Genomic DNA, 20,804 nt, shown 5'->3' with positions numbered 1-20,804 from the left:
TCATATAATTTTAATTTTGTTTAAAAATTGTACAGCTATCATTTTTTAATTCTCTTTGATGGCCCGGGCTGGTTAATGGTGGCTTCTTCATTATCGTCGCTGAAATTTTCTGTTTCATTGTCTGTATTTTTAGTTTCCAACCATGAAATTTCGTCGTCATCACAGTCTTCGTTATCTATCTGAATCTCTACTGCATTTAAAATATACCTAATTTTAGCACCTTTAATTCAAGATGGCGGCTAGCGCCTGGGTCCGTCAAGGTCGAGAACTTGGATTTTTATTAACCTTTCATACCTAAACAATATCGTTTCATAACATTTTCTACGCCACCTTTTGTAGAGCAGAGGCTTTTACATTTCCCCACAGACTGGACTATTAGGTATGTTTATTAGCAGTGGGTAATGTTTTATTTTATTTAATTAAAGTGACATCTACTCTCGTTGGCTTGATTTAGTTGAACAACACCGTTCGTAGCCGTGCTACTATTTTGCTACGTTGTAGCAAATTCGTAGATGTGGTTAGTTTTCCGTGAATATTATTTTCGTTTTACGACTATAATCTATATAAAATAAAGATTATTAATTTAATACCTTATTCGCAAATAGAAATAGATTGTAAAATAAATAACACCAAGATCTCGTTTTCTTGTTTCCAGATCTGTGTTAACAATCACAAATTACAAATATTTAATAATGATAAGTATTTAACTTTCCAACACTTTGGAAGGACTCGCAATTATTTTTATATTTAGTTTCGTTATTTGATGTGGAGACAGTCTATTCTTGGCGTCATGCAAAAATAGTTTGGAACCGCACGATATTAACTTTTTACAATGTGAAACTGTTAGCAGATGTAAGTTAGCATTGACTTATACGCTGCTTTTCTAAATGTGATTCATGTTTTATTTAAGAATTATATATTATTTATATTATAAATACGACACCTTTTATTTATTAGCTTTTAGTTCAAGTGCCATCTGTGTTTTCAGTATAAAATTATTTACTAGTCCATTGTTTGAAATCGTCTGTAAGACAAGTGCATAAAGCCAATACACTCGCGCATGAGCTGTATGGAATTATACAATTATCAAGCCGAATTTATGAAATATAAACAATCCTCGGTAGTACAACGGCCAGTATTCCCGCCTGTCACGTGGGAGATCGGGGTTCGATTCCCCGCCGGGGAGTTCTTTTGCTATTTTGCATTAATTTTTAATTTTTTCACACATGCTGCTGAATGTAGGTATTTTTAAAGTAAACTATTTAAAGATTATGATATAAATAGAAAATGTTATTTCCAATCATTTATCTGCGGGTAGGGAATGGAATCCGGATTACCCGAAATCCGATAAATCCGGATTTTGCTCGAATTTAAATAGGCTTTTAAATCCGGATTTAAAAAATGGAATCCGGATTTTTCGAACATATTAGCACAGTATTACAATATTTATAGGTTCTAATGTTTCTTGCGTTAGACGATAGATGGCACTGTAAGTGCATCCCGTTCCCGCGCAAGCAGTCGAATTTGGCGCGAATCGCGACACGTCGCGAAGCTGGCCTAGAAATAATACGTTTGAATTTAGATCTTATCACATTGCATTACTGTTGACTTTTGTTTACAACAATTTATCACCATTCGAAGCGTCGACTGGAACGTATTTCAGCTTACGCTGAGAAATAGAAGAAGTAATTTGTAAAACTGTGGACTTGGAAAGCCGAAATAATCTTCAAGTGTCTGAGTCTGAGGCTAATACAGTCGAATCGTCGACAACAACATCGAGACAACGCGAATTGACTGAATCTCAGCATCTTAGTTATAGAGACAAATTGGATCTGGAATTAACAAAAATAAAAATGATTGGAGTTGGGGAAGAAAATGTGCCCAGACGGCAGCCAGAAACTGACATACTCAGCTTAGTGCGGGTAGAAATGGCATTATTTGAGGAAAGTGGTTCGCGAGGCCGATACTTGGAGGCCGCCTACAAACATCTTTTATGCATCCCACCAACAAGCGTTGAATCAGAGCGAGCTTTTTCCGCAGCAGGAATCATCTGTAACCGAATTCGCAGCCGGTTAAATGACACTACATTAGACGCATTGTCATTTTTGAGGTCTCATTTTATGTCTCAAAAACAAAAGTAATTTTAGATTATATTTTAGTAATAATCTGTTTGCTCGTTGTGTTCATGAAAATTTGAATTTTGTTATTACTGATTTTGATAAAAATAAGAACTCTGATGGAAAGACTGTCATCATTACTAATAAAGAATGAAAAAGCAAAATAGGATTTTGCTTACTGATTTAGAAAATTGAAACTGTTTCGTTTTATATGTTTGTATATGATGAAAACTCTGTTTGCAATTTATGTTGTTTCTATTATCTAAGAAAATATTAAATGTTTTGTTATAATGTTTATGTCTGATGGATGTGACAAGGAGTGTGCTTTATGTTTTTTCTTTACCAAAGTGTAAAAGTTTTTATTTTATTAGAATTTTAGAGTTTGTCTAGTTAATTTCTAGGTATTGAAAAATATAAATACATTTGATTTAACTAAGATTCATGTTTTTTATTGATTTTACATAATAATAAACGTTTCAAACGGAAAAGTTAAATTTTTCATTAAAAATCCGCTAAATCCGGATTCTCCGGATTATTGTATAAATCCGTTTTTCAAAATCCGGATTTTGTAAAGTAAACGGATTTGCATTCCCTATCTGCGGGTGAATTACGAGTGAGCTCCATTATATCCCGTAGATTCATGCTATATCTTCTTTGCTCCTTACTTCCTTCAAAATATATTTTCTAAGATTATTGTAAATCACGTATTGAACAGAATTATTACAAAAAAATATATAATTTATCAGTCGATTGATTGTATTGCTAACTGATTTATGACACACATTTTCGGAATTTAAACTAAAAAAAGTCTCATTTGAATTTTATTTTGTTCTGACAATTTGAAGGCGGTTTACGTTTTTGTTAAAAAATAAAAGTTCTTAAATAACTAAATTGTGAAAATATTATTATGAAAGTGAATATGTGACGTACGTTAAGTTACCTACATCTAGTTTGAAGCTCAAACTAGATCTAAACAAAATATAAACAACAGATAACTATAGATACTATAGGAACAATACTGCGCCTTGGTACTAGAACATCATAAATGTAAAGAGTGGTTTATTATTTGCTGTGTATAATATTATATATATATATATATATATATATATGTATATATTGTTTGATCTATGGAGCATGCGTAGTCTATAATATAAAGGGGCGTATCAGGGCTGCTACTTACGTACATACGTACATTGAAATATGGACAAAATTAGAGATATTTTTATTATTTTATCAGTATCTAGCCTACTGTGGACACACTTGTAGATAACGTTTTGTCTTCTTCTCTGTAACAAACAAACTATAATTTTGATAAATACAAAAATACTACAACAATAACAAAACGTTCTATCGGTTTTATAACTTCATTTAGAAACTGGAATGTTGTATGTTTTAGAAACATCATCAACAAAACTCCTCCCAGATACAATTACTTAGAAGTAAAAAAAAAATAAACAGTCATGGAGCGAGTAGATGAAGTTCATCTGAAAGGGTGCAATAATAATATTTAATAAATGTAATAAATATATTTGATTAAAATATTAACTTAAAAAAAAACTTCCTATGCTGATTTTTCTAAGTTTATTAAGGAATTACTTAACTTAAGGAACTACTTCTTAGTCTGTGCCAAATCTATACTTATGTCTAGTTTATAGGCGTTTATATGTAAGGCTGAATAGTTTTATGAAACATAATATGTTAAAGTGTACCGACCAGTATTCCTGATACAAAATTTTTTGTAAAAAATCTTAATATATATAAATCTCGTGTCACAATGTTTGTCCTCAATGGACTCCTAAACCACTTAACCGATTATAATAAAATTCGCACACCATGTGCAGTTCGATCCAACTTGAGAGATAGGATAGTTTAAACATGTAGGTACCACGGGCGAAGCCGGGGCGGACCACTAGTAATTATTATATATTTATCAATTTATACTAATTAAGGTGCGAAATTTATTGCAACCCTATATCATTTTGAACAGCGCATGCGGGTGTCCTTGATAAAAGTAAACCTCTTCTCTTTTATGGACATCTGGTGATAGCGTATCCAAAGTTTTGGCGCTAGATATGTTTAACAAAACTTTTTCGCCCAACTTTTCCTAAACATTAGTAAGGAAACAAATGTGTTAAGCTAAAAAAGGTGATGTTCCTATTGGTTCACAAAATTCATATTTTATATAAGAAAAAAATTAACAGAAACTTGTGTTCATACGAAAAAAAAAATGTTAGTTCGTTAAAATTTTTTAATACATGCAAGTGTGAAACAAATGAATATTACTTGGTAAAATTTATACTTTATTGATAACTTTTCATGCAGTATAAGTAGAAGTAGATCATGAATATTAAGAGATTGAGATTAATTTCTTCTGTTGTTCATTCTGTAGCTGTTTTTTGCAAATTTATAGAAAATTTCCCGTAGTACAAGAATATTAAACGGAAAAATTTAAAAATTGAAATCAGAATCTAACATGATAAAACTTTTTTTTTCACTTTCAGGAAAGTCTTTAAAAAACTTTATTTTCTCCACCTCCATAATTTATAGTGGAACCTTGAAGGATTGGAGCATGCGCACAAAAATCATAAAACTTTTAGAAAAGTCTTTTAATAAAACTTTATTTTATTGTCCGAAGTAGACAAAATAACGAATCGAAATTACTATACTACTATAACTTATGGAAGTTATCAGGAGATCTACAGAGAAGCTCTACCCCATTTATAGACGAACCTTGAAGGATTGGAGGATGCGCACAGATATAAAACTCCCAGGAAAGTAGTCTATAAAACTTAAATGCTAGAAGTAGTAAAAATTACGTCTAAATATTACTAGAATTCCATAAGTTATAAGGAGCTTTACAGAAACAAGCTCCGCCCTCATTTCTAGTGAAACCTTGAAAGATTGGGGCATGCGCATAATAAACTTTCAAGAAAGCTTTCCAGTATGGCTTTTTGGTCTCGCCGGAAGTTGTGAAAATTACGATATACTATTATTACAAGATCTGATTATAAATATTTATCAGGAGATCAACAAAGACGAGCACCGTCCCCTTTTTAAGTAGAAATCTTGAAAAATTCGAGCACGTGTACAAATTTTCAGGAAAGTTTTCAATTAAACTTTATGATATAGTCAGAAGTAGTAAAAACTACGATTAAATATTACTCGACTTCCATAAATTATCAGAGATCTACAGAAACAAGCACCGCCCATATTTCTACTAGAATCTTGAGGGTTTGGAGCATGCGCACAACTACGTAGAACTTGCAATAAAGTTTTCAATATAAGTTAAAGTATATTTTTATAACCTGTAAAATATAAATAATTAATATAAATTTCGTGTTCTAAATACTCAGATAAGTAACAAAGTTTGTCTGTTTATCATATTACGTTTAATTGTTTGGGGAGCAACTCCGTTGTTACAATTTTAATGTTTTCATTTAGATGTTTGCATTAAATCTGAAGCTAAAATTAATTGTACTTAATTATATAAAAATATAAATAAAGTTTTTAAGTTTTAACTTCCCATACTTTGAATAAACACGAAAAGATCAACAAAATATACGTATCTGTAAAATATAATATAGATAGATAGATAATTCTTTATTGCACACACACAAGATTTACAATAAACACAGAAAAAGACAAATAGACCGGACTCTCAGTGGAGTTTCGTTTGCAAAAATAGCGGACCTAAATCTGACTTCTGTTATATATTGTATAGATCCCAGACATCCTATAGACAGATGTTGCCAACCAGTTTTGTGGTCCCCCTCTCCCCACAACGGTAATTAAATATGGCATACAAAGAAAAAAATAAAAATTTCCAAAACATGCCGTGTGGGGTATCAAATGAAAGAGCTTATTGAGTAGATCACGAATATATAGCATACTATAACATTTCTTACACTTTCTCTAAGATTTTTTAGAAAATTTACGAAAATGCTCCATTTTTGAGTTAACTTTAAACCACTATAGATTGAAAACTCATGAATATATTTTTTAAATTATTATTTTAAATAATTCACAATAGTCCATTGTTTACGATTCAATAACTCGTACAGTGAAATAGTTGCATGGGGGAGTGGGGGGAGCATTCAAAGATGGCGAGTATATTTTCAAGTTTATGCCAGAAATAAAGGCCTAATACAAAAATATCGGTGTCAGGGCTTAGAATTTGTTATCTCTGCACTGTCGTTGTGTTTGACAGAATGAAAAATATGGCAGAACATTCTTGAATCAGCCTCTGTGTGATTTCAAATCGGTAACTTCAGTGAAAGTTGCGCCTTGCAATTTAAAACATTTTGTGGGGTCATCAAATCCACCACATATATTACGAACTATTGAATTGTAAACAATGGACTATTGTTAATTATTTAAAATAATAATTTAAAAAATATATTCATGAGTTTTCAATCTATAGTGGTTTAAAGTTAACTCAAAAATGGAGAATTTTCGTAAATTTTCTAAAAAATCTTAGAGAAAGTGTAAGAAATGTTATAGTATGCTATATATTCGTGATCTACTCAATAAGCTCTTTCATTTGATACCCCACACGGCATGTTTTGGAAATTTTTATTTTTTTCTTTGTATGCCATATTTAATTACCGGGGTGGGGGGAGGGGGACCACAAAACTGGTTGGCAACATCTGTCTATAGGATGACTGGGATCTATACAATATATATCAGAAGTCAGATTTAGGTCCGCTATTTTTGCAAACGAAAATCTCCTTGGAGCCTGCTCTAAAATAGATGCATGTATGTACAAATGGCGGCCTTATCGCTAGGCAGCGATCTCTTCCAGACTACCATTAATATTAACAGGGAAACACATTTAAAGGAGGTGGGTGAGCAAAAATTATTGCGTTGGGAAAAATAAATTTTATCACGTATAACTACATAAAGCATGCATAATATAAAATAAGAATATAATAAATCAGATAATACATATTATATACCTAAAATAAATAATAATGATTATCTTAATACAGCGTAAGAGGAGAAAAGAAAGAAAAGGACAACAATATACTTCGATATTAGTATGAATATGCAAGCTTTTTTTATCTTAAAATGACCTATTCTAGTTTAACCAGACTTGGTTATTATAATTGTTGCTACCAGGAAACAGGGCGCAATTGCGACTTTCAAAAATGAATATTCATAGTTCTCAGTAGCTTGTAGACTTCACGAAGGTTATCTACGTAAAATAACTTCTATTATTTTACTTTATGGCGGTAAAGTAACCTAAACGAAAATTACGATACACAACTACAGGACCTGCATAAGCTTTCAGGAGATGTATTGAAACAAGCTCCGCCCACGATTATAGTAGAACCTTGTAGTGATTGAGCTAGCGCAAAACAAAATAAAACTTTCAATAAAGTTTTCAATAGGGTTTTTCGATCATATAACTTTTATCGTTTAATTTACCTGCTTAGTTAGATAGATATAAATTTTTATATCTTATATCTTCCGAAATATTTGGTGACTCGGAGAATTAATATAATTTCGCGGGGTATGTTTTAAAAGTCCTTAAAGAACAAATTTATCACTAAGTGTAATCTGTAAGTGTATCTTTAACGTGATTACTTGAAATGAAATTAGTATATTATAATTATTTTCGAATACCTAGAGTAAATCTGAATTTGTTTATCAATATTGGGTTGAGTGCTTATATGCTTGGGCGAACCCGGGGCGGAACGCTAGTGGATTATAAATATAGATGTAAATCGATATGAACTAAAAATACATTGTTATAATTTCTATTCCTATTAATGGAAATTGCATAATAATAAGTATAGGCCTCATTAGTTTTAGTGAAAAATTCAAAGCGACATAGAATTAATAGAAGAAGCATTTCAGTTTAGGCCTGCGGTTGGTGCATCTGCGAATTGCATAGTTTCTACCATTGGGATACCAGGAATTCATAAACAGCTAAGGCTTCAAATGATTAAGGTACCTAGTGCATCTGTACTGGGTCTGGAAGTATTTTATGTGGCTCATATTATATTATTTCTGTAGCTGTTATATTCAACATAAATTTAATTAATTAATATTATATACTTGTAAAATTATTATTTTTTAATTATTATTCTATCTCCGAACCCCAGCTCAGGCAAATTAACCAAACCAAAAATTTCTTAAAATAATTTGGTCCAATGGTATGTCTAAGACAAGTAAGACAATTTATAAGACGATACACAAATGGTAGCCCGCGTTACTAACACCCTTAGTATTGTTATTGCTTGTTTAAATTATGCATTATTGAGCTATTAATGACTGACAAAAATACCAACTTTTTTAAAAAACAATACCAACTATTTTAAAACTATAAAATTAAACTCTGATAAAAATTATATTTATTTATTAGCAGTTGGATATGTTTTATATTTTAATATATTTAATTAAAGTGACATCTACGCTCGTTCGCTTGATTTAGTTTAACAACACCGTTCGTAGCCGAGCTACGATTTTGCTACGCTGTAGCAAATTCGTAGATGTGGTTAGTATTTCATTCTACGACTATCCTTACTAATAAAGATAATTTATTTAATATCTTATAAGCAAATATGAATAGATTGTAAATTAATGATATAAAGATCTTGATGTTGCTAATAATTTTTCGTGAACAGATCTGAGTAAACTTTAATTATACGTGTGAGTAAACTACAAATATTTAATAATTATGATTTATGAGCATTTAACTTTCCAACACTTTGGTAGGAGTCGCAATTATTTATTCTATAATATAAAAATGAATCGCAAAATGTGTTGGTAAGCGCATAACTTGAGAACGGCTGAACCGATTTCGTTAATTCTTTTTTTATTATATTCCTTGAAGTACGAGGATGGTTCTTATGTAGAGAAAACGTATTTACGTTTCCCCTACATAAATATGTACCACGGGCGAAGCCGGGGCGGACTGTTAGTTATTTATATATTTATTTTCGTTGTTTGATGTGGAGGCAGTCTCTTCTTGGCGTCATGCCAAAATAGTTTGGAATCGCACGATATTAACTTTTTACAATGTGAAACTGTTAGCAGATGTAAGTTAGCATTGACTTATACGCTGCTTTTCTAAATGTGATTCATGTTGTATTTAATTAAGAATTATATATTATTTATATTATAAATACGACACCGTATATTTAAATGAGATTTTAGTTTAAGTGCCATCTGTGTTTTCAGTATAAAATTATTTACTAATCCATTGTTTGAAATAGTCTGTAAGACAAGTGCATAAAGCCAATACACTCGCGCATAAGCTGTATGGAATTATACAATTATCAAGCCGAATTTATGAAATTTAAACAATCCTCGGTAGTACAACGGCCAGTATTCCCGCCTGTCACGTGGGAGATCGGGGTTCGATTCCCCGCCGGGGAGTTCTTTTGCTATTTTGCATTAATTTTTAATTTTTTCACACATGCTGCTGAATGTATTTTTAAAGTAAACTATTTAAAGATTATGATATAAATAGAAAATGTTATTTCCAATCATTTATCTGCGGGTGAATTACGAGTGAGCTCCATTATATCCCGTAGATTCATGCTATATCTTCTTTGCTCCTTACTTCCTTCAAAATATATTTTCTAAGATTATTGTAAATCACGTATTGAACAGAATTATTACAATAATAAATAATTTATCAGTCGATTGATTATATTGCTAACTGATTTATGACACACATTTTCGGAATTTAAACTAAAAAAAGTCTCATTTGAATTTCATTTTGTTCTGACAATTTGAAGGCGGTTTACGTTTTTGTTAAAAAATAAAAGTTCTTAAATAACTAAGGGCCGATTTTTCAATGCTTGGATAAAACTTATCCGTCCAATAAAGTATTACACGATAATATTAAAATGTCACGTAAACTGTCAAATACGGGCAATTAGAATACGTTTTTAAAATGGTAGTTTTATACATTATTCGACGAATAAGTTTTAACCAAGGATTGAAAAATCAGCCCTAAATTGTAAAAATATTATTATGAAAGTGAATATGTGACGTATGTTAAGTTACCTACATCTGGTTTGAAGCTCAAACTAGATCGAAAAAAAATATAAACAACAGATAACTATAGATACTATAGGAACAATACTGTGCCTTGGTACTAGAACATCATAAATGTAAAGAGTGGTTTATTATTTGCTGTGTATAATATTATATAAATATTGTTTGAACTATTAGACCGGGAGATACTGACACAAAATTTCGAGTCATTTGTAACAGGATGGCGGTTCTACAGGGGTCTTAGTACGCAATGACAAAAAGAAAAACGATGGCGTGAACGCTGGTACCGGCGGCTTAGTCGCGTGGGCGTTAGTCGAACTCGTCGGAAAATAGCGAAAGTCAAACGATTTGTAACAGTATGGCACTTATTTTTCCTGTAAGTTTGAGGATCAACAAATATAAATACAAAATTTCAAAGATCTATGTGTTGGAAATCTTCACTTATATAAATTAATAATAAATTAAGTTTTCAAGTATGACAGCACTTTTTCCCCCTACTAGAAGTATGGCAAATATAATAATGGTCACATTTTATCAAATACTCTCCAAAAATCCAAATGCAATACTGGTACAAAAAGTTTGGCGAAATAAAAATTTTTTGCAGATTTTCGGCGGTATGGCGACCATTTGGAATCGTCCGAAAAGTATGGCATGGCGATTTTCGTAAATGGCTGCACGACGATAGTTACCTGTGCAAAAGTTAGCCTGGTACAAATGGTTGAATGATTGTTTTATTTAAATCAACACATTCGCATCGGTATGGCGGGCTGTAAGTCACACCGGAAAAGTATGGCATGACACTACCGCCTACTACTTTTTTATGGGCTATCGGTAAATTCTAAAATTTTTGTGTTACAAATTGTTTGACTTTCGCTATTTTTCCGACGAGTTCGACAAACGCCCACGCGACTAAGCCACCGGTACCAGCGTTCACACCATCATTTTTCTTTTTGTCATTGCGTACTAAGACCCCTGTAGAACCGCCATCCTTGTTACAAATGACTCGAAATTTTGTGTCAGTATCTCCCGGTCTATATGGAGCATGCGTAGTCAATAATATAAAGGGGCGTATCAGGGCTGCTACTTACGTACATACGTACATTGAAATATGGACAAAATTAGAGATATTTTTATTATTTTATCAGTATCTAGCCTACTGTGGACACACTTGTAGATTACTTTTTGTCTGTAACAAACAAACTATAATTTCGATAAATACAAAAACACTACAACAATAACAAAACGTTCTATCGGTTTTGTAACTTTATTTAGAAACTGGAATGTTGTATGTTTTAGAAACATCATCAACAAAACTCCTCTCAGATACAATTACTTAGAAGTAAAAAAATAAAATAAACAGTCATGGAGCGAGTAGATGAAGTTCATCTGAAAGGGTGCAATAATAATATTTATACATGTAATAAATATAGTTGATTAAAATATTGACTTAAAAAAAAACTCTTCCTATGCTGATTTTTCTAAGTTTATTAAGGAATTACTTAACTTAAGGAACTTCTTCTTAGTCTGTGCCAAATCTACACTTATGACTAGTTTAGAGGCGGTTATACGTAAGGCTGAATATTTTTATGAAACATATTATGTTAAAGTGTACCATATAACCATAGTATCGTAGATACATGTATTCCCGATACAAGAATAAAAAAATTGTAAACATAATAATTATATATGTATCAATTTATACTTATTAAGGAAGTGCGAAATTTATTGCAACCCTATATCATTTTGAACAGCGCATGCGGGTGTCCTTGATAACAGTAAGCCTCTTCTCTTTTATGGACATCTGGTGATAACGTATCCTAAGTTTTGGCGCTAGATATGTTTAACAAAACTTTTTCGCCCAACTTTTCTTAAACATTAATTAGTAAGGAAACAAATGTGTTAAGCTAAAAAAAGTGATTTTCCTATTGGTTCACAAAATTTATATTTTATACATATATAAGAAAAAAATTAATAGAAACTTGTATTCATACGAAAAAAAATATTAGTTCGTTAAACTTTTTTAATACATACAAGTGTGAAACAAATGAATACTTACTAAAATTTATATTTTGTTGATAACTTTTCATGCAGACGTAGAAGTAGATCATGAATATTAAGAGTTGGAGATTAATTTCTTCTGTTGTTTATTCTGTAGCTGTTTTTTTGCAATTTTATAGAAAATGTCCCATGGTCGTTTTTCATTTATTTTAGAAAGACTTTATTTTCTCCACCTTCATATTTTATAGTGGAACCTTGAAGGATTGGATCATGCGCACAAATAACATAAACTTTTAGAAAAGTCTTTTAAATAAAACTTCATTTTATTCACCGAAGTTGTATGAGGAATTGCAGCATGCGCACAGATATAAAACTCCCAGGAAAAGTAGTCTATAAAACTTAAATACTAGAAGTAGTAAAAATTACGTCTAAATATTACTAGAATTCCATAAGTTATAAGGAGCTCTACAGCAGCAAGCTCCGCCCTCATTTCTAGTGAAACCTTGAAAGATTGGGGCATGCGCATAATAAACTTTCAAGAAAGCTTTCCAGTATGACTTATTGGTCTCGCCTGAAGTTGTGAAATTTACGATATACTACTATTACAAGATCTGATTATAATAAACTAGATTTCCGCCCGCGGCTTCGCCCGCGTTTTCAAAGGAAAACCCGCATAGTTCCTGTTCCCGTGGGATTTCCGGGATAAAACCTATACTATGTGTTAATCCAAGTTACCCTCTATATGTGTGCTAAATTTCATTGTAATCGGTTCAGTAGTTTTTACGTGAAAGAGTAACAAACATCCATACATCGATACATCCATACAAACTTTCGCCTTTATAATAGTACTAGATTTCCGCCCGCGGCTTCGCCCGCGTTTTCAAAGGAAAACCCGCATAGTTCCCGTTTCCATGGGATTTCCGGGATAAAACCTATCCTATGTGTTAATCCAAGTTACCCTCTATATGTGTGCTAAATTTCATTGTAATCGGTTCAGTAGTTTTTACGTGAAAGAGTAACAAACATCCATACATCCATACATCCATACATCCATACATCCATACATCCATACAAACTTTCGCCTTTATAATAGTACTAGATTTCCGCCCGCGGCTTCGCCCGCGTTTTCAAAGGAAAACCCGCATAGTTCCCGTTTCCATGGGATTTCCGGGATAAAACCTATCCTATGTGTTAATCCAAGTTACCCTCTATATGTGTGCTAAATTTCATTGTAATCGGTTCAGTAGTTTTTACGTGAAAGAGTAACAAACATCCATACATCCATACATCCATACATCCATACATCCATACATCCATACAAACTTTCGCCTTTATAATAGTATTAAGATATTAAGATAAGATTAAGATTATCAGGAGATCAACAAAGACGAGCTCCGTCCCCCTTTTTAGTAGAAACCTTGAAAGATTCGAGCACGTGTACAAATTTTCAGGAAAGCTTTCAATTAAACTTTATGACATAGTAAGAAGTAGTCAAAACTACGATTCAATATTACTAGACTTCCATAAATTATCAGGAGATCTATAGAGACAAGCTTCGCCCTTATTTCTAGTAGAACCTTTAGGACTTGGAGCATGCGCACAACTACGTAGAACTTGCAATAAATTTTTAAATGTGATTATTTTCAGAAATTAAAGTATATTTTTGTAACCAGTAAAATATAAATTAAAAAAAAAATATAAATTACGTGCTTTTAATACACAGATAAGTCACAAAGTTTGTCTGTTTATCATATTACTTTTAATTGTTTGGGGAGCAATTTTTAATTGATTGTTTGCTTTTGTTTTTCGTTGTTACAATTTTGATGTTTTCATTTAGATGTTTGCATTAAATCTGAACCTTAAAATATTAAGTACGTAATTATAAAAAAAAATATAAATAAAGTTTTCAAGTTTTAACTTCCCATACTTTGAATAATCACGAAAAAATCAACAAAATATACGTATCTGTAAATATTTTTACTTCGATTATAGGTAGAATATTAACGCTTTTTTATCTTATAATGACCTATTATTGTTTAACCAGACTTGGTTATTATAATTGTTGCTACCAGGAAACAGGGCGCAATTGCGACTTTCAAAAATGAATATTCATAGTTCTCAGTTGCTTGTAGACTTCACGAAGGTTACCTACGTAAAATAACTTCTATTATTTTACTTTATGGCGGTAACCTAACCTAAACGAAAATTAAGATACACAAACACTAGACCCGCATAAGTTTTCAGGAGATGTATTGAAACAAGCTCCGCCCACAATTATAGAAGAACCTTGAAGTGAGTTAGCATGCGCAAAACAAAACAAAACTTTCGATAAAGTTTTCAATAGGGTTTTTCGATCTTGTAACTTTTATCGTTTAATTTACCTGCCTAGTTAGATAGATATAAATATTTATATCTTATATCTTCTGAAATATTTGGTGGCTCGGAGAGTTTGTATAATTTCGCGGGATGTGTTTTAAAAGTCCTGAAAAAACAAGTATAATCTGTAAGTGTATCTTTAATGTGATTACTTGAAATGAAATTAGTATATTGTAATTATTTTCGAATACCTAGAGTAAATCTGAATTTGTTTATCAATATTGGGTTGAGTGCTATAGGCTTGGGCGAACCCGGGGCGGAATGCTAGTGGATTATAAATATACTTTAGTGTAGCTGTGTGTAGGGAGATGAAATTAAAGATAGCGGCCAATTTAATTTTATATTTCTTCTAAATTACACAAAAAATATACTATTTTAATTTATTACTACAATACGTGGGTCGGTGGCGAGAGTTACGGGACAACTGGGGAGCGACGCTATGTGACTGTGCGACGCGACCGAAAATGCTGCGTCAGCACAGCACCTACAATATTCCCCCCTTTTCAAAAAAAATGTGGAACATTTTTAAACAAAATCAAATTAAATTATCTTTATGTAGATTACTAACTCGCACAACGAACCCTAACAATTCTGCTGACAGACAAAAGATAACAATGTGAAACATAATACAAGATTAGTTCAAGAGTCGGTGAAACATTTTGATAAACACACGAACATTTATTTTAAAAACATACATAACATATAAAAAATTACTATAGTCTGCAGCCATGGTGTTTGATGTAACGTTATGAATTATGATGTCCTCTCTTGGCATCATTGCGGCCATTTGCCAACAATACAATCTAATAAAGTCCTAATATAAGTCCTAATATAACATTACATACACACAAACATTATAATGTAAAATAACATTATTAATAAAAATACGCAATGTATAATATTAAGGTATCATGTACCTAGTACATTAACATGCAAATAAAATCATATACGAAAATATAATTAAAATTGTTCCCGTCTCTTACACTATGACAATACAATAACAATGCAATGTATGAAACGTCATCATTAAAATTTTATAACACACAAGAAATACAACTTACATATTTGTTAATACACAACTTTATTTAATTCTCGTGGTCTTTCCACCTTGATTTCAGGAACAGATAAGCTAGTCGTACTCATAACTTCTTTTTTAAACCAATTACTAGCAACTTTAATACACTGTTGTTTCAAAACACAACAAACAAAAATAGTTAATATAACTGCAATGAAAATTATTATGATTCCAAATATATTAATTTTATTTTCCAGCTTTGAAACATTGGAAATACTTTCGTTAATGACAACACTTTCCTTGGTTTGATTTAATCCCATAGTAAAATTGTAAAGCCTGTCTTAATCTTTGCCGCAGGAAAGTTGCACATCTGCATGTTGCCGCTATATCCAATAATATACGGAAGTACGATGCACCTGCACCAGGACCGCATAAACGAAAAGAGTTATCGATTGATTTCAGGTATGACTGTTGATGAACGTTATTGTTTTATTGTAAACTTTAGAGCATGCGTGGTTAAACGTCGACGGAAGTCCCGCCTCTTGTTTGCCCGAATACAAGTATCGTAATTTCCACCCCAGAGTTTGAAATTTTAAAATAATTTTGAGTTGAAAAATTACTTCTACGACATTAGATAGGGCTTTTTAAAAAGGACGGATAGACTTGTACGATCGTGTGTTTTATATCCATGTTTCCATAATGCTTCTGTATTTTAAAATCTAAGCAATTAACTACTCATGTTAACTAAGCAAGCTATTCCTATATTTACTGTATATTATAATTAATCAAATAAATCAAATATCAGTACAATCCGCATTATAGAATAACTAAAAACACGATTCTAGTTTCAGGTACCCGTGTATGTGGCATAATTTGTAAAGTGGCAAGCTTTCAACCCTCCAACCACCCTGAATAATTAATTAAGCCACGCCCATAATGCATCCAGACTCATGACTCATGACCCCGCAAAAGTCTAGACTTTCGCGCGTTTATGCCGCCTTGGTACATGTGCAGTAGTTTGTTGCAGAAAATGCAACTTCAAGCTCTCTCATGGCAAAACCAAGAGCAATTACCGTATATTTCAAAAGAAATTAATTTAGGAATAATATAAGTAGGTCATTAAACATAATTTATTCAGTTGTACATTTCTCTTATTAATCAATTTGCTTATAATGTAATAAATAGTTTCGAATAAAAAAGAATTAATGCAAAAAGGTCCAATAAAAATATACAGCTGAAACTATAAATCTAAATGGCGCGAAAAAGTTTTAACAAAATATATCTAGCGATAAAACTTTCTACACGCTCACCAGATATTCATAAATGAAAAGAGGTCTTAAAACTTTATCAAATACCCGCATGCGTATTGAAAAACGATATAGGATTGCAATAAAATTTGCATTTTCATTTTCCAGGGCAGATTTTTCAATTTGATATTTGTGCTAGGAACATAATATTATGGGTGCTTAAATGACGATTCGTTCGAAAGTTTCCTCCCTAGTTTGCGAAACTTTCTATTTGTTTGTCATATGGATAAAATTATACTTTATGATTGTATGTTTTTTTTATATTTATTTTTATTTATCTACTATGTTAAAACTAAATGTTTTGTCAAAGACCATAATATACTTCAATGCGTCAGTTTCTTCGTAAAATGTACCAGAAGAATGTACAGATTGTGGAATGGTGTAGAGCTTGTAGACTGGGGTAGAAGCCTTTGAAAATAATGAAAAGATAAAAAAAATCGCAGTCGGATGAAACCCATTACAAAAGGAGGGGAATATGATAAAAATGTAAGGAAAAATAAATTACGGTCAATCCGAGTTCGGGAAGCGGGAGGGGGGAGCTTTAAAGAGAAAAAAATGGTTTCTCTCGATTTCCGACAAAACTACAAGTCCTATAGAAAAAAGTTCAATGGCAAAGTTGTAGGTAATTAAAAGTTCTACAACTTTTGTATTCACAATTTTTTCACATAACCTAAAAATTTAGGAGAAAAATTCAAAAAACCAAGTTTTTGGTCTTTTATTTCTATCTACTTCAAAATTTATTTTTTTTCTATGAAATTTGGTGGAAACTTACTTTATTATGTCCTAAATACACTGTAATTTATTTGATTGAAAATATTTATTTTTTCGCCTTATTTTGAATTAATACCAAAAAAACAACCTAATTTTCAATCGAAAAGTCACCCGTCAAAATATCAGCTTTTTTCAAAAACTTGGGATGCCTTTTATTCATTGAAATCTCTACTTTCATATGGTGTAAAAAAAATAAACACCACCATAGTAAATGTTCTCAGGAAATGCATACAAACAGTCTGAAAATTAGCTTTTACTAAATCAGGCACACTTCTTGAACTCTATATCTTCTCTTGTATCGGCTTTTCGGTAATATTTCAAAAGAAAAATAATTATCTGTTCTAAGTTTAATATTTTACAGCATATTCAAAAGCAAAATGATGTCGATAAAAACATTTCAGGTAGTTCGAGAAGTGTGCTTTTAAAGCTCCCCCCTCCCGCTTCCCGAACTCGGATTGATCGTAATTTATTTTTCCTTACATTTTTATCATATTCCCCTCCTTTTGTAATGGGTTTCATCCGACTGCGATTTTTTTTTGTTTCAAAAATTATCTTCTCTAGTCTATTGCTTCATTCACACATTCACAAATGCATTTTACAATTTGTTTACAATTATTATTTAGATAAATTATTTCAATGAACGCGAGCAGCAGCCCTTAAACGCCCTTATAGTTAGTTGACTACGCATGCTGCAAACATAACGCAATAGATATATGATTTATTGCACTGATAATAACTCTTTTTATTTATGTTTTATATTTTAATATATATAATTGAAGTGACATCTACGCTCTTTCGCTTGATTTAGTTTTACAACAACGTTCGTAGCCGAGCTACGATTTTGCCACGCTGTAGCAAATTCGTAGATGTGGTTAGTATTTCATTCTACGACTATCCTTACTAATAAAGATAATTTATTTAATATCTTATATCATAATTTATTTAATATCTTATATCATCATTAAGAATTGCATACAATGCCGGGTTTAATATATTGCCGGTAACATAATATTATGTATGATAATAATTCTTAAAAAAGTATTTTATACATATCTTAAAAAGCTTCGATATTGTATACAATAATACAATTCATATTCAAATTGTTGTAAAATAGTCACACTTTTTAAGTTGGTTGAATACACTAAAATACTTATAAGGATCGTACCTACTAATAAAAGTAACAAAATGAATTTTTACAGTAATCTTCTGGAATCAATTTCAATAAAAATATAAAAAAAATAACGTGAGCGTGATGTCCCGCGAACCACGTTGCGACGTTAAATACCTAAATTTGAGTAACGCAGATTTGTGACAGCGTCCTTAACAACACCGTTCGTAGCCGAGCTACGATTTTGCTACGCTGTAGCCAATTCGTAGATGTGGTTAGATTGTCGTGGGTATTTCATTTTACGATTATCCTTACTAATAAATATTATTAATTTAATATCTTATATGCAAATAGGAATGAATTGTAAAATTAATGATATAAATATCTTGATGTTGCTAATAATTTCTCGTAAACAGATCTGAGTAAACTTAATTATACGTGTGAGTAAACTACAAATATTTAATAATTATGAGCATTTAACTTTCCAACACTTTGATAGGAGTCGCAATTATTTATATATTTATTTTCGTTGTTTGATGTGGAGGCAGTCTATTATTGGCGTCATGCCAAAATAGTTTGGAATCGCACGATATTAACTTTTTACAATGTTAAACTGTTAGCAGATGTAAGTTAGCATTGACTTATACGCTGCTTTTCTAAATGTGATTTATGTTTTATTTAAGAATTATATATTATTTATATTATAAATACGACACCTTTTATTTATTAGCTTTTAGTTCAAGTGCCATCTGTGTTTTCAGTATAAAATTATTTACTAGTCCATTGTTTGAAATCGTCTGTAAGACAAGTGCATAAAGCCAATACACTCGCGCATGAGCTGTAGAGAATTATTATACAATAATTATCAAGCCGAATTTATGGAATATAAACAATCCTCGGTAGTACAACGGCCAGTATTCCCGCCTGTCACGTGGGAGATCGGGGTTCGATTCCCCGCCGGGGAGTTCTTTTGCTATTTTGCATTAATTTTTAAATTTTTCACACATGCTGCTGAATGTATTTTTAAAGTAAACTATTTAAAGATTATGATATAAATAGAAAATGTTATTTCCAATCATTTATCTGCGGGTGAGCTCCATTATATCCCGTAGATTCATGCTATATCTTCTTTGCTCCTTACTTCCTTCAAAATATATTTTCTAAGATTATTGTAAATCACGTATTGAACAGAATTATTACAATAATATATAATTTATCAGTCGATTGATTATATTGCTAACTGATTTATGACACACATTTTCGGAATTTAAACTAAAAAAAGTCTCATTTGAATTTCATTTTGTTCTGACAATTTGAAGGCGGTTTACGTTTTTGTTAAAAAATAAAAGTTCTTAAATAACTAAATTGTAAAAATCTTAGATTACAAAATAAAAGACAGATGGAGCGTTGCCGAACTAAACCGAATAATTTATCGTCATTTCCATAAAGCTATGTGTGCTGTCATTTCGCCGTTGCACTGTACGTACACGGTGCTTCTGTGTGCGTGTTATGTTACCAGATAATGAAAAATTTCCCAAATTTTTGCCCGACTACGGAAGAAAGAGGGTTATGTTTTTCGAGTGTAGGTATGTATGTATAATATTTCTTTGACACGCCCTGCAGTATAAACTGTTGGATCGATTTTGAGTTGTGACTTGTGAGGTGTCATTGCAATCATCTGAATTATGAAGGTAGCTGTGGTGGTAGTGACGTAGGCCACATAAATTATTAGCAGTCATGTTTTAATTTTTATTTTAATATAAATTCGGGTTTTTGATATCTATACATATAATAAAATCGTAGGAAAGTCAAAACTGTACATTGAATATTTTTTTAAAAGAATACATATTCCATGATCTATAATCGATATAGAAGCCAAAAATATAGTTTTTAGAATTTTTGTCTGTTTGTCTGTTTGTCTGTTTGTCTGTATGTTTGTCCGAGCTAATCTCGAAAAGTACTGCATAGATTGACTTCAAATTTTGCATGAATATTACTAACAGGTCGAGTGAGGTTTTTTTAAACATATTATCATGCTATCACCTCCGGGGGAGGAGCTGTGAACCTTTACTTTTCTTACGTATTCCGTGTACTACGACAGC

General features: G+C 31.5%; 1 protein-coding gene and 3 non-coding genes across 4 annotated transcripts in view; 3 read left to right on the top strand and 1 right to left on the bottom strand.

Moving 5' to 3' along the window:
- The window catches only part of LOC149491321 (uncharacterized), a 230,155-nt gene that overhangs the window by 68,521 nt on the left and 140,830 nt on the right, over nt 1-20,804 (bottom strand). The gene's annotated exons all lie outside the window — the stretch shown is intronic.
- TRNAD-GUC (transfer RNA aspartic acid (anticodon GUC)) lies at nt 1,115-1,186 on the top strand. The gene has a single exon. It is a non-coding gene; the product is annotated as a tRNA-Asp (tRNA).
- TRNAD-GUC (transfer RNA aspartic acid (anticodon GUC)) lies at nt 9,429-9,500 on the top strand. The gene has a single exon. It is a non-coding gene; the product is annotated as a tRNA-Asp (tRNA).
- On the top strand, nt 19,596-19,667 carry TRNAD-GUC (transfer RNA aspartic acid (anticodon GUC)). The gene has a single exon. It is a non-coding gene; the product is annotated as a tRNA-Asp (tRNA).

This window comes from Colias philodice, chromosome 1 (genome assembly GCF_061535455.1).
Source record: "Colias philodice isolate Cphi_HAF_F1 chromosome 1, ilColPhil1 Martin Lab GWU primary, whole genome shotgun sequence".
NCBI classification, from domain to species: domain Eukaryota; kingdom Metazoa; phylum Arthropoda; class Insecta; order Lepidoptera; family Pieridae; genus Colias; species Colias philodice.
This window is presented reverse-complemented; position numbering and strand designations above follow the sequence as displayed.